The sequence below is a fragment of the Heptranchias perlo genome, unplaced genomic scaffold, assembly GCF_035084215.1.
Source record: "Heptranchias perlo isolate sHepPer1 unplaced genomic scaffold, sHepPer1.hap1 HAP1_SCAFFOLD_44, whole genome shotgun sequence".
NCBI lineage: Eukaryota > Metazoa > Chordata > Chondrichthyes > Hexanchiformes > Hexanchidae > Heptranchias > Heptranchias perlo.
Genome location: NW_027139453.1, coordinates 10,107,986 through 10,122,573, shown reverse-complemented (window position 1 = coordinate 10,122,573; position 14,588 = coordinate 10,107,986). Strand labels below are relative to the sequence as shown.

The window sequence follows — 14,588 nt, the reverse complement described above, 5'->3', positions numbered from 1 at the left end:
AAGTGAAAACGAACACAGGGGCAGTTTGGGCTCTGCAGCAAACATTGACCGGGACAGGGAGACTGACCGGCACGTTTTAGGGGGAGTAAGTGAGCTGGTGAGTGGCAAAGCAGCAGACAAAATCCTGCAAACATGTATTAGACACAGAGAGAGAAGCAACATGTGCTCTTTAGCCTGTCCTGAGTGTCTTTCTGTCTCACTCTCTCCCAACTTCTCCCTTTTTTATATTCTCTGCTTTTAACTGGAGATTTTGTCCGTCAGTGGTATTTGCTGAGAGATTTCCTGTTTAACGGAATGAGTGAGGGAGGCAGTGTGAGGGAGTGTGCGTAATCTCTGGGCTCTAGTTGTGCCGTTGAAATATCTTGCTTTGTTTTTAGTCAAGTCATTTTCTCTCGCTCTCCAGATGAACTTTTTGGTGGAAATACTGCAACATGAAAGAAATGGCGAGATAATTTTTGGGAGGAGGAGGAACCCTTGGCCAAGACGCTTTCTCTCCAAAAGAGACTGACCAAGGCCTTGACCACAGGCTGCACCCAATGGGGCTCACGTATGTTCAGTCTACTGTGGGATCACTGTGGGTTCATTGGGTCACTGTGGGATCACTGGGTAAATGTGAGATCACTGCTTCATTGTGGGATCACAGTGTGATCTCTGTGGGATCAATAGATCACTGTGAGACCAATGTTGAATTTCTGAAGATCTGTTGGATCGCTGCGGGATCACTGGGGCAGTGAGACACTGTAGGATGACTGGGACACTGGCGGGCATTTCGTTTCAGGTTCATGGTGTTACAGGGAAAACGTCTTTACCTACTTTACCTATTCTATGTAATGTATAAAATATAATGTATATATTATATATAAGTTGTTGCATATAAAAATTGTCTCTCGGCCTTTTAAACAAGTGCAGCTTCAACTCTTGGATCACTGGGAGCGCCGTGGAATCACTGGAACACTGTGCAATCACTATATAATCACTGCAACGCTGTGCGATCACTGTGGCTTCAATAGGAGATCTGCGGGATCAATGTGGCATCAACGTGGGATCATTGGGACACTGCACACACCATGGGATACTTATTTATCCAGTTGGGCTGAAAGGCCTTTTTCTGTGCCGTGCTGTATTATTTTATAAATATATCCAAAGTTATATAATACCGTTTTCTCGAACCCCTAGTCCCTCCACCATCACCTCCAACGAAAAGTGCGAGGAGCTCATGGATTTCTTTCTCTCTAATATTGAGACCATTCGAGATTTCTTCTACCGCTTACTTCCTTTCCCCTAGCCCACTAAGCCAAACTTCCCCTCCGCTCCACCCTGCCCTAGCCCTCAACTCACACCTTCGTCGAATTTCCCCTATCTACCCTCATGTCCTCTCCGAGCTCATCTTAAAAGGAGTACTGTGAAAAGTTCTGGGCACCGTACCTTCGGAAGGACATATTGGCCTTGGAGGGAGTGCAGTGTAGGTTTACTGGAATGATACCCGGACTTCAAAGGTTAAGTTACGAGGAGAGATTACACAAATTGGGGTGGTGTTCTCTACCGTTTTGAAGGGGTGATCTGATCGAAGTTTATAAGATATTAAGGGGAACAGGTAGGTTGGATAGAGAGAAACTATTTCCGCTGGTTGGCGATTCTAGGAGTAAGGGGCACAGTCTAAAAAATAGAGCAAGACCTTTCAGGACTGAGATTAGAAAAAACTTCCACTCACAAAGGGACTTAGAAGTTTGTAATTCTCTTTCGCAAAGGCAATTGATACCAGCTGAATTGCAAAATTTAAATCTGAGATAGATAGCTTTTTGGCAACAAAGCTCTTAATGGATATGGGCCAAAGGCAGGTATATGGGGTTCGATCACAGATCAGATATGATCTTATCAAATGGCGAAGCACCCATGAGGGGCTGAATGGCCAACTCCTGTTCCTATGGACAACACCAGTGTGCAGCCTTTGTTACATTCCCCACCTCACTAAAACACAACGGTAACAACTGCTCAACTCCATCATGCAACCCCAACTCGTGACGCCTGATTTAAAGCACCTTAACCAGTGCCCCCGACTATTGTACAACCTCTAGTGTGTATATACAAAGTGTGACTTTGTTTATTGGAATGTGATATTTATGTAATATCAGCCTCCAATCCCTCCGTGTCTATGGAAAGTTTGTTAGTGACGAAAAATGAATCGCTCCCTGACAATACTGGAACATCAATGTCCGGGCTCAGGCCACTCGACCACGCTCTCTGCCAGTGTTGTCCAATAGAAATTGCTTACTAAACGCAGATGTGGCTCTAATGACGCCGTTTTATCCACATGAACGTATTTTAGTAGAAAACATCTCCCACACACAATACAGGGAAATGGACTTCACATGTGTGTATTTCATAACATCTTTCACCATTCAGGAACCAAGGAAGGAAAACACTCACACCGACGAAACAACACTCGCACACTCTGCTTTTCATCTTATCATTTTACCAACAACACATAAAGGTTAAATTTCACATGCAAACCTCATGCGAATGTGAGTATTGAGATCACAGGCACAAAGACTGTTTTCATTACTCATTTTTATTTAGTGGCCAAGGTATTGGACAACACTGGTCTGTTTCACAATGGATTGATTGCACGGGCCGTGTTCTTCTGAACCGCAAGTCTATACATTCTTACAACAAATAAAAATAAACCTGCCGTGGAAGGAAGGCGGGCTGGTTTTCTGGAAAGAACAAATCAACTGGGCAGAAAAATCAACTCCAGTAGAAAGAACAAAAATTACTTTGGTGCGTGTAAAGGACTGAATGGGCGAACTGGGATTCGAACCCACGTCTCTGGGAAAAACTGCGACCGAAACGCAGACGCCTTCGACCGCTCGGCCATCCTGACTCCGCAATGTCTTGCGACTGATCCTGATTTTCCCACAGAGGACCAATGACAGTTTCAATCTCTGGTTCTCGGGAAATCCGACTGTAAGGCCGAGTGACCAGGTTACCAGCTCCCCGGATTTCACTGTGCCTGTTCTCGGTGGATGGGGAGGTTTGGTGGGGCCGAGGTATATTGTTTCACGGAGAGGGACACAAACGCCCGGTCTGAGACTGGATCCGGTGCTGTTCTTGTCAACGATTTGGATGAGGGAACCAAATATGATATTTTCACGTTTGCTGACGACACGACCCGAAGTGGGATCGTGAGTTGTGAGGAGGATTCATGGCGATTTAGACAAGTTCAGTGAGTGGACAAATGCATGGCAGATGCAGTATAATGTAGATAAATGTGAAGTTATCAACTTCGGAATGAAAAACAGAAAGGCACAGTATTATTCAAATGGAAATAGTTTGGAAAATGTTGATGTCGAAAGGAACCTGGTTGTCCTTGTCCACCAGTCACTAAACGCAAACATACAGGTGCAGCAAGCAGTTAGGAAGGCAAATGGTATGTTGGCCTTCATTACAAGAGGATTTGAGTACAGGAGCATGGATGTCTTACTGCAGTTATAAAGGACCGTGGTGAGACCACACCTGCATTATTGTGGGCAGTTCTGGTCTCCTGACCTGAGTCACGATATACTTGCCATGGAGGCAGTGCAGCGAAGATTCACCAGACTGATTCCTGGGAAGGCATGATTGTGGTATGAGGAGAGTTTGGGTCGACTCGGCCGATATTCACTCGAGTTCAGAATGAGAGGGGATCTCATTGAAACATATAAAATTCTGACAGAGCTCGACGTACTGGATGCGGTAGGATATTTCCCCCGGTTGGGGATGTCCAGAACGAGGGGTCACAGTCTCAGGATACCGGGTACGACATTTAGGACTGAGGTGAGGAGAAATCTGTTCACTCAGTTAATGGTAAACCTGTGGAATTCTCTACCACAGAAGGCTGTGGAGGACAAGTCACTGAATATATTTAAGAAAGAGCTTGATAGATTTCTAGGCACAAAAGGCACCAAGGGGTATGGGGAGAGAGCGGTAATATAGTACTGAAATAGAGGATCAGCCATGATCATAATGAAAGGCGGAGCAGGCTCGAAGTGCAGAATTGCCTACTCCTGCTCCTATTTTCCATGTTTCTCTGGCATTTTAACAGCCTTCTCAACTTGTCCTGTCACCTTCAAATATCTGTATACGTACAACTTCAGGCCTCTCTGTTCCTGCACTCCTTTAAAATTGGACCATTTATTTCACATTGCCTCTCCTCGTTCTTCCAAACAAAATGCATCCCTTCACAATTCTCTTCGTTACATTTAATCTGCTACGTGTCTGCCCATTTCACCAGTCTGTCTATGTCCTCCTGGAGTCTGTCACTATCGTCGTTACTGTTTACTGTTGCAAATTCTTTACATTTAATAAAAGCAATCGTCCTATGAAATAACTCGTTCCACGGATATTCCCCACAATCAATTCTCCTGTATTAATTCAAATATGATAATGTTGAAGATTATTATGGTTATTTTTATTATTCTCTTTATTGTTTATCATTTTCCCCATTTCCTTGCACAGTGTGCTTAATTTGTGAGGATGTATTTTGCGTGTTATTTACCAAATCTGCATTTCTGCCTGTCCCTTTGTCGGCGCATGCTGTATTCTCAAAAGAACATTTCAGATACAAGGAGCTTGGAATGTCGAAAGCAAACTCTTTCTCTAACATTTGGGAGTTGCTGTTTAGTGTTGGAGCTGAGCGCAGGATATGTAAGGATCTGCTGCCCCTCAATTTCTCTGTCCGTCCAGGAAACCGGGTACATTGAGGAGTGGGTTGTAGATCGAGATCCGCTTTAACCACGGGCACTGCTTTTTCATGAAATCTGGAACTCTCTCTCCGAAAAGGCTGTGGTTACTGCATCAAATGAAAATAGCAGTACTGAGATCGAGAGATTTTTGTTGGTTCAGGTTATCAGAGGGTGTGGAGGAAAAGCGGGTCAATGAAGCTGAGGTACAGATTAGCGATGAAATAGCTCAATGATGGAACAGGGTCGAGGAGATGAATAGCTTCATTTGTTCCTATGTACAGATCAGCCAGGATCGAATTGAATGGCTGAACGGACTCGAGAGGCGGAATGGCCTCCTCCTGTGCTGCACCGACAATGATACTGTGATATCCCCTCGCTCCGGGCTCCTGCACTTCGGGTGTTTCATGGGACAGTTTAGAGGCAGCTTGGCTCTGGATCTAACCCGTTCTGCACCTGCCCTGTGACTGTTTAATGGGAGAGTGTAGAGGGAGATTTACTCTATAATCCAACTCGTGCTGTACCTGCCCTGTAAGTGTTTGATGTTACAATATAGAGGCAGCTTTACTCTGTATTTAACTCGTGCTGAACCTGCCCTGGGTGAGTTTGACGGGTCAGTGTTGAGAGAGCTTTACTCCCCATGTAACCCCAGCTTCCCAGTTCTCACCATAGCAATCAACCCCAACTGCGTCCTTCTCCCCATGCCCCTCAAACCCACGTATCAAGCTTCTCACCATATCTCTCAGCTCCCATCTCTCAGTCTGCTGTCGTAGCTCTGTAGCTCTGTTTAGATGTTTGGCTGATAAAAACGTGCCTTTCAAAACCCCACAGACAGTCTATGGGCAAGTACAAATCTACCGAACAGCTTCCCGTGTCAGTTCACCACTCAGCAAAATTAGCCTTGCTGCTTTTGTCTCTGTGACGCAATCGATAGCGCATTGAGACTTCCTTGTGAGTAAATGAAGCGGTTTTAAAGGTTGTGGGTTTCAATCCCACTGGCGTTGTATTTTAGATAACGGCTCCAGAGTAATGATGCTGAAGGGCGGGACGTTGTAATAAAAACCAAAGCTGTTCACTAATGTCCTTCATGGAAGGTAAACAGCCAACTCGACACTTCCTGTTTAAAGAACATAAGAAATAGGAGCTGGAGTCGGTCATACGGCCCCTCGAGCCTGCTCCGTCATTCAATCAGATCATGGCAGATCTTCGACTTCAACTCCACTTTCCCGCCTGATCCCTATATCCCTTGATTCGCCTAGAGTCCAAAAAATCTATCTATCTCAGCCTGGAATATATTCAATGACGCACCATCCACAGCACTCTGGGGTAAAGAATTCAAAATTTCACAAACCTCTGCGGGAACAAATTCCTCCTCGTCAAAGTCTTGAATGACCGACCCCTTGTCCTGCGACTACGCCCCTAGTTCTATTCTATCTAACCAGGGGGAACAATCTCTCAGCATTTACCCTGTCAACACCCCTCATAATCTTATGTTTCAGTGAGTTCACCTCTCATTCTTCTAAACTTCAGGGAGTATAGGCCCATTCTACTCAACATCTCCTCATAGGACAACCCCACACATCCCAGGAATTAATCTCCTGAACCTTTGTTGCACTGCCTCCAAGTCAAGTATATCCTTCCTTAGATATGGAGACCAAAACTGTTCGCAGTACTTCAGGTGATGTCACACCAAAGCCTTCACAACTGCAGTAAGACTTCCTTACTGTTGTACTCCAAACCCCTTGCAATAAAGGCTAACATGTCAGTTGCTTTCCTAATTGCCTGCTGTACCTGCATACTAACTTTTTCTTGAATGAGGACAGCCAAGTCCCTCTGAAGTTCAACGTTTAATAGATTCTCACCATTGAAACAACATTATGTTCTTCTGTCCTGACTTCCAAAGCGAATAACTTCACATTTCTCCACATGATACTCTATCTGCCACCTTCTTGCCCACTCAATAAATCTTTCTATATCCCTTTGCAGACCCTTTATGTTCTCCTCACAGCTTGCTTTGCCGCCGAGATTTGTATCGTCAGCAAACTTGGATACATTACATTCGGTCCCTTCATCTAATTCATGAATATAGATTGTAAATGGCAGAGGCCAAAGCACCGATCTTGAAAAGCAAGGAGGTTATGATGAACCTTAAAAAACACTGGTTCAGCCACGCTGGAGTATTGTTACCAGTTCTGGGCACCGGATATTCGGAAGGATGTGAAGGCCTTAGAGAGGGTGTAGAAGGGATTTACTGGAATGATTCCAGGGATGAGGGACTTCAGATACGTGCATAGACGGGAGAAGATGGGGCTTCTCTCCCTGCAGCCAGAATTTTGAGACGACATTTGATGGAGGTATTCAAAATCATAAAGGGTATGGAGAGAGTAGATAGACAGAAACTGTTCCAATTGGCGGAGGCGTCATGAGGCAGGTGTCCTAGATTTAAGGTGATTGGTAAAAGAACCAAGGGCGATATGAGAAAAAATGTTTTACACAGCGTGTGGTTGTGACCTGGAATGAGCTGCCTGAGGTGGAGGCAGATCCAATCGTTGCTTTCAAAAGGGCACTGGATAAGTACATGAAGGGAAAATAGTTGCAGAGCTACGAGGATAGGGCGGGGCGATGGGAATAGTTGGATTGCACTTGCAGAATGCCGGCACGGACTCGACGGGCCGAATGGCCTTCCGTGCTGGAACGAGTCTATCATTCTATGATTCTAAGAGTGTTGTTGATAAGAACACACTGGAGAGCGCTGGCACCGAATCTGCGGTTAATTCACTCCCTACAGTTTGAAACACTCCGTTTTTCTTATATTGAGAAGAATCTTGTTGCTGTAACTGCAAAAAAAACAAATTGAAATTTCACTTCCTGTTCGGTCTCGAGGGGATGAAAGTTTTGAAATTGTCGAATGTTTTCCGATTGAAGTGAAGTGAACCGTGCAAATCCGATAAACCGGCATGTTGGAATCCCCTAAGATTTACAATCCAGCTCTTCAATCCCTTCGCTAAAACAACTCTAGTTTAAGAATTAAAGTCGTTGACCAGAAGCGGTCCCGCGGTGTTGGTCTGTGTTTAATCTCCACTATGAATGTTTAGCTCTACCCTAGAATCAGTTTGTCCAACGTCCTCACAGAAAGATTCATTCCCTCCTGTCTACTTGATTGGGGAAAATACAGAATATCAGCGAACAGCTGAATTTTTATTCCGCAATTGATTGATATTATTTGATGGAAATATAAAGGAGCAGGGGGCACTTTAACCTCACGGAGATGATTCGTTGCAATTGCAAACCCGTGGATGGGAATCTCTGGAACTAATTTAACTCGGCAGTCAACACAAAGAGAATGGGAAGCAAAAACCAAGGGATTCTGGAGGCTGCCATTGAGGAGAAGGAAACATTCCTCTCGCTGCTCTCTGGAGCACAACGGGTGGGAAAATGGGAGCAAAGAAACAAACAACTTGAGCTAAAGGCACCGCTGGGATTTGAACCCAGGATCCCCTGTTTACAAGACAGGTGCTTTAACCACTGAGCCACGGCGCCCACATTTGTACAAATGTTTCCCAACGTTATAGTATTGATACCTTTGTCAAGCGACTTTGTTCAGCCTTCCCCTTCAGTGCGTCTGCGCAATAACCTCTATCTTTTGTTCAAAGGTCTCAGCCTTTGAAACCATCGATATCAGTCATGACCCTCTCTTCCTTATCCCCTGTCAGTACATCTTATATCTAGTCCTATTCATCCTTTTTTTATTCCCACACTCTCTCCAGACTATCTGGTCTTACCCTATTGCATTTCTGATCTCTTCCGACGAAATGTTGATGAGCACTGTGTGTGATACACCCGGCCCTGACCTCCTCCTGTGGGTGACCTCCGACAACTACTGCACAATAATTTAATGTGTGTTTGTTTTACATTAGGAAATGTGTATTAGCACTAGTCTACCCGGTGTACCTATTCTCACACAAACGACAATTTTGCTTCAGATCATTTAAATTTTAGAAAGTCTTACTGGATAAGACAAGTTGGACATTCAAAATTTGGTGAAGAGACGTTGATATTGTTTACTTGAAATAATTAGTGTACAACTCGATGATGCTGTACATCGGAATAGAAAGCGAGATTGAATGAACAGGAACCGTCTGAAAGGATGGCTGATCGGCTTTGGGTGGCACGAAGTTTTACATGGCTGCATGGTCAATTGCCAGCGGTTCGTTCAACTTCGGGTCTTATTTTCACTTTGAGGCTTTCACTGATTGATAAATGAGAAGTCCGGAGATCGAATACCTGTTGAGTCTCACTGCGCTTCCATTTTAAGTGAAAAATCACCAATTGGCTTCACAGATTTTTTCACAGCTGCTGACGGCAGGAGCGCCTTTTTCCAAGAAAGATGGCAGTGAGGGATAGAAGGAAGGAAGACGGGAGGGAGCAGAAATAAACACAACTGAAAAGGAACATAAGACTGAGCCTAAGAGTGAGAAGGCAGGAGAGAAGCTGAGAGGCTGAAGTCTGTGACTTTTCTCAGTCACTTCTTGTTGCTTCATACTTTATTTGCCATCATTGTCCAATCGTAATTGGCTGCGGCGCGATTAATGGCGTCAATACAACGAATTGGCGATCGCCGTTGACGGCAACTGTGGGCTGAATGACGAAAATAACTTTTATCGTTCAATCGAGCCTTTCGGAGGAACGGCGCAAATGTTCCAGAAATTATAGGCAAATCACCCCATCCCGTATCTCACTTGCTGCAACATTCACCTATAGATAATGGCGCACGCCGTGAATGCATCATTGTGGCTGGAGGTCCCAGCATTTGCTGGATAATAATGATATTGAAATAATTCTGGTGCGACAAAAGTTAGACCTTGTTACGCTCCGGGTTCCAACAGCCTTCTCTGTCCCTGCTCCGTCCACTTGTCCCAGTTATTCACACAGAAAATGAGACCGGTCCAGTATTGCAACAACTTGGGGAAAGAGAAAATCTGTCTACTTCACCCGGCGAGAACAAGCGTCGAACAGGGACCCAAACCAAATGGTAGCCGAGCACAGGCCTGGAGATCTCAGTGAATCAGCCTTCGGTGACATTAACCTCCCGATCAGGTCAATAAACACCAGACAGTTGTTTCTATCTCTCTGCCTGGTGCTGAATCCAGATATAAACGGTGGTCTCTGGGGCAATTGGTGAAAGCAGAGCGAAACCGATAAGGGAGAAAACAATGTCGGCGACAGAGACAAGACCGGGATCCCGAGCCAAACTTGGATTGTATTCCCTTCGGTTTGAAAGGTTGATCTGATTGAGGTGTTTAAAATGATAAAACGATTTGGAAGAGTAGATACTGAGAAGCTATTTCCTCTGGTGGTGGGGGAGGGGCGGGGCATAAAATTAGAGCTCGGATTTTCACTGGTGAAATCAGGAAGCACTTTATTACGTTGGACATACAGACAACAACGTAGTTTCTTACCTCATTCGTTCTGCAAAGTCTTACTTGATAATGCAAGTCGCACATTGAAAACGATTTTGGTAAAGAAGGCCTGCTAGCGTCGGCTTGAAATAGATAGTGTACAACATGGACTTGGATGGACAGGGCAGAATTTCAAATTGTGCAGATGACACGAAACTGGACAATGTGATAATCAATTAAAAGGGTAGTAACAGACTTCAGGACGAAACAGACAGACTGATGAAATGGCCAGACACATGGCAGATGAAATTTAACGAAAAGTACTGCGAATTGATACATTTTGGCCTAAAGAATGAGGAGAGACAATATAAACTAAATGGTACAATTTTAAATCGGGTGCAGGAACATAGAGATCTGGGGATGTATGTAAACAAATCGTTGAAAGTGGCAGGACAAGTAGAGAAGGCTGTTAAATCAGCATATGGGATCCTTGGCTTCATAAATAAAGCCACAGAGTACAAAAGAAAGGAAGTTATGCTAAACCTTAATAAAACACAAGTTAGACCTCAGCTGGAGTATTGTGTTCAGTTATGGGCACCACACTCGAGGAAGGATATCAAGGCTTCAGAGAAGGTGCAGGAGAGATTTACAAGAATGGTACCGGGGATGAGGGACTTCAGTTATGTGTAGAGATTGGAGATGCTCAGGTTGTTCTCCTTGGAGCAGAGAATGTTAAGAAGAGATTTGACAGAGGTGTTCAAAATCATGAGCGATTTTAATTGTGCGTGTGAGAAGAAACTGTTTCCAGTGGCAGAAGGGTCGGTAACCAGAAGGCACAGGTTTAAGGTGATTGGCAAAGGAACCCAGATCAGGGCAGTCCTGAGGGATAACTGGTGGGAGGTTTCAGAAGAGACGATTAAATGAGAACCTGCCGGTGGATGTTAAAGATTACCCAGCGCTGTTGAAAGAAGCGCAGGGAATTCTCCCGCTGTCTTGACCAACATTCCTAACTCAGTAACACCACCAAAAACAGCTGAACAAAAAGAACGAACTGATGGTCCAAGTTAAAGGGAGGAAACCAAAGCCCTCACGGCGTTCCACAGGCACCCATCGGCCATCGGAACTCACACTTCGATGGGCTCCAATGTCCGATCATTGAGAAACACGTCCCTCCTCCGCTTGGCTCCGTCCTTTGTGGGAATAGGAATTCGAACGTTTCAGCGACTCACGAAGTGTCCCTGGAACAGAATGAACAGCATTCCCTGTGTCTCGGGGTTTCAGTGACGGATTCTTGTCTGTCTGTCACAGGGCTGATCAGAAATCGGTTCCTGATCCAAACAGTGTATCTTCTTTTCGAGACCCCGAGAGAGTACAGGAACAGAGAAGGAAGCAAACTGCGGACTGAATTCCAATTGCGCTCCCGCGGTTATGAATACTAAAGGCACCGTGGAATAGGATCAACAAACGGATTGTTGGGGATTTAAATGTTCGGGATTTAAACCATGGATTTCTCCCATGTTCCCAAATACCGATCGAATAATCGGGAGATGGTGAAATGCAGGAGATGCAGGAGGGACCGAAATCCTTCAATCTCTGCAGCAGTTACTGGGAACCGAGCCATGGGTGGGATTCGAGTTCAAAACGGGAGACTGTTAACAATGAGAGAGATCCTGGGCTCAAATCTGGACCGGACCTCCCTCCACATTTAATTTTTCATGATGAAGACCGGGTGGAGGAATTAAATTTAACAGCAAAAATGTACAGATTTGGTATAAATCTAACAACTGGACTGGTTCAAGATTGATAAAAAGTTTTGAAATTAGATTTCTTCCTGATGGATAAAGTTAACCCTTTATGTTCCAGCTCCCTTATCAATTGCTATTCCCGTTAATCTTTCATTCGCTGTAAACCCCAGAGGCAGCAAGGAAGGACAGAAAGATCTATCTCCAATCCGTCCTCTCTCCTAGAACTTTATCCCATTACACACGTGAATAACTCCAATTAACAGTCTCCTTTTAAACAAAATATAAACAATCCACCGGTGTCGGATCGATAATAATAGCATTCAAGCCCATTTCGATTGTACAAAACTTATGTCGGGCAGCATCATAAATTCAATACAATAACGACGCGGATGGGATTCGGACCCACGTGTCCAGAGCACAATGGATTAGCCGATCTTTTCTGAATCCAAACAGTAGAAATAAAGTCACTTTTACACCATGCCCTGCCCGTGCACCCAGACTGACAATGTTGAATGTGCAGAGTCAACTTCTGTCAGCGAAGGAATTTAAGGATTTCCGTTCGATTCGGACAGGTCCTGTGAGAAACGGTGGGGGACAAAACAGTTCCGTCGCATGTCAGAACAAATGTAAAAACGACCGCGGCAGGATTCGAACCTACAATCGTCTGAGAACATCGCGATTAATACCGAAGTCAGACGCTTTATCCATTAGGCCACGCGGCCGCTGCTGTAATGTTTCACCAAATGGTCTTAAACCCGGTGCAGGGGTGGTTCAGACTCTGCTTGCATCTTTCTCTTACTTTCCCTTTATTGATGTTGTTCATTTATTGTTTTCTCTCTTTTCGCAAATTTCCTTACTGTTTCCGACTAATCAGGAAACTGAGAACTGTACTCCCGCTGGATCTCCGAGAAACCTACAATCAGAATAAACAATGTTCAAATCTTTGATCAAAATGTTGAGCCTCCAAAGCGAATCTCTTTCGGACTCAGTCTGCAAAATAGAGAGAGGGGGAAATACAATAAAGGACAAATCTGGAAACAACAAATGTACACGGAGAACAACACCGACCGGAGAATGTCAACAGAATTTACTATCCAAGTCCGACGGGCCGAGTGGCCTCATCCTGTCCTTTAAAATACGAACAACCCCCAATTCGGCTGGGTGAGATTATTATTTTCTGATTTTCTTTTTTTGGTAAATATAAACGTGGACGCGGTCCCGCACCACGGGGTTAACGGGTCAGATCCAGATCTGGCGCTCAGTGTTAATGTTAAGCACGGTATTCGATCCGTGTAATAATCAAATCGCGGGTTTCTTGCTATATATTCTACACATCGCCTTGCTGTGTGTTTAATCAGGGCAGGGAATGTTTTGGTGGTTTAGTGATATTCATTTTGCAGGAAATTAGTAAACTCGCCTTGAAACATGAGTTTTCCAGTTTCTATATCGCTAAATGGAGTTGAGGTGCAGATCAGCGATGAGCTGCTGTGACTCCGCCGCGCCGGTTTAACCGGAATTAGTCGTTTCAGTGAAATGAAGTGAACCGCCTCAATCCGGTTTATTTCTTTATTTATAACATTGTTCATTTTGAGTGACAGATTGATCGAAAATTCGTTGAGAGTTCAGTTGTCAGTTTTCTGATCAGTTGGAATCTGAAGAAGATAAAAAATAAGGAAAGAAAATCATTACAAAGGTCAAAACTCGAATTGATACAATCACATTGTCTTCACCTTTAACGGCAATTAGTTCTCCCTGCTACCCCGCTCAATATTCATCTCTCCACGAGCGTCATTACAATACATTATCTGATCATTGTCACATCGCTCTGCTTGGGATCTTGCTGTGCGCAAATTATTTGCCACGTTTCCTACATGTCAGCAGTGACTACACTACCAAAAGTGCTTCATTGTCTGTAAAGCGCTTTGGGACGTCCTGGGGTGTGAAGGGCCCAATCAAAAAACATTCTTTCTTTCGGTGGCCCCATGTGCCAGGTCCCATATCAGAATCCTGTCGACCAGCGTACGCGGGAAACGATGGGCGGTAATTTGAGCAGGAGGTCCAGTTATGATACCGTGTTTTCACTGCTGTGAACCGGGTTCAATTCCGCGTTAAAAAAAAACTTCTTACAAAACAGCTGAGAAGCCAATAATATTAAAGAAAACTAATCAAAGTCTAAAAACAATTATTAAAGCCGTGCGCAGAGTGTGAATTTCAAAGATTCGATGATACCAAGGGTGGAACTCCCGATTCGTGTATAGTTTTCATTTAAAATGTTTATATATTTATTTGAATTGATTTCATACCGAAACCGTAAACAGTCTATTCCGATCCTTGTTTAGCCGAATCAGTATTTACAATCTTATTACACGAGCTGAATAATCTGATCCAAAACCAGTCATAAAAATACACCAGACGACTTCAAATGTACACCCTGTGATGAGGACAATATTACAGTCGAAGGACACATTGAAACGGTGAACGTCTCAGACTTCAAATCTAACCGCTAAGTCAATTAATTTTCTGTTTACGGCCCTGGGTGGGCTTAGAATCACAAACTTTTCAGTTAATAGCCGAACGAGTTGATTGATTGCGCCACAAATACGTTGAAATATTTGCGACGCGAAACCATGAATTGACCGAGAAAATGAAGCGACCGCAGTAACAGTGGTCTGCAATGATTCACCATCTTTTTGAAAATACCAAAATTAACTGACATTTCTTTTGCT

General features: G+C 44.2%; 1 non-coding gene across 1 annotated transcript; it reads right to left on the bottom strand.

The window, feature by feature from the left end:
• Positions 1-8,185: 8,185 nt before the first annotated feature.
• Positions 8,186-8,258, bottom strand: trnat-ugu (transfer RNA threonine (anticodon UGU)). The gene has a single exon. It is a non-coding gene; the product is annotated as a tRNA-Thr (tRNA).
• Between the last annotated feature and the right edge of the window lie 6,330 nt (positions 8,259-14,588).